Source organism: Lolium perenne, chromosome 2 (assembly GCF_019359855.2).
Source record: "Lolium perenne isolate Kyuss_39 chromosome 2, Kyuss_2.0, whole genome shotgun sequence".
In the NCBI taxonomy this organism is placed as follows: domain Eukaryota; kingdom Viridiplantae; phylum Streptophyta; class Magnoliopsida; order Poales; family Poaceae; genus Lolium; species Lolium perenne.
Window position 1 is genome coordinate 182,114,170 of NC_067245.2, and position 461 is coordinate 182,114,630.

Genomic DNA, 461 nt, shown 5'->3' on the forward strand with positions numbered 1-461 from the left:
TACCTTATATAGAGAATCATATTATGTGACCAACAAATACAAATCATGATCCACTAGTATAAAACCAAGTCACATGAGATTATCATTCCATGTTTCTATTTCAACTTAAAACCTATATGATTCACTAGTATCACTTAGGTATAAACCTTAACTTGTTAATTGGATTAGTACCATTGACCACCATTCCTATATACCATACCATTAGGATCAATCTCAACCATCATAATTTAGTAGAACCATAATGATGAACCCTAGTATAACCTTATGTAGCAATTCACAACACATGTTCCTATTACACTAAACCCTACTTAGGAAATGATAATTCACTTAGCTTAGAAACCATTAGAGATTATTTAGGAAAGAAAATGTGAAGCCATAGTAAACCTAATGGCAAACCTATGGAACCATCTTAATAACCATCCTTTGATATGATGTATATGAGAAACCATAGCAATAAACCT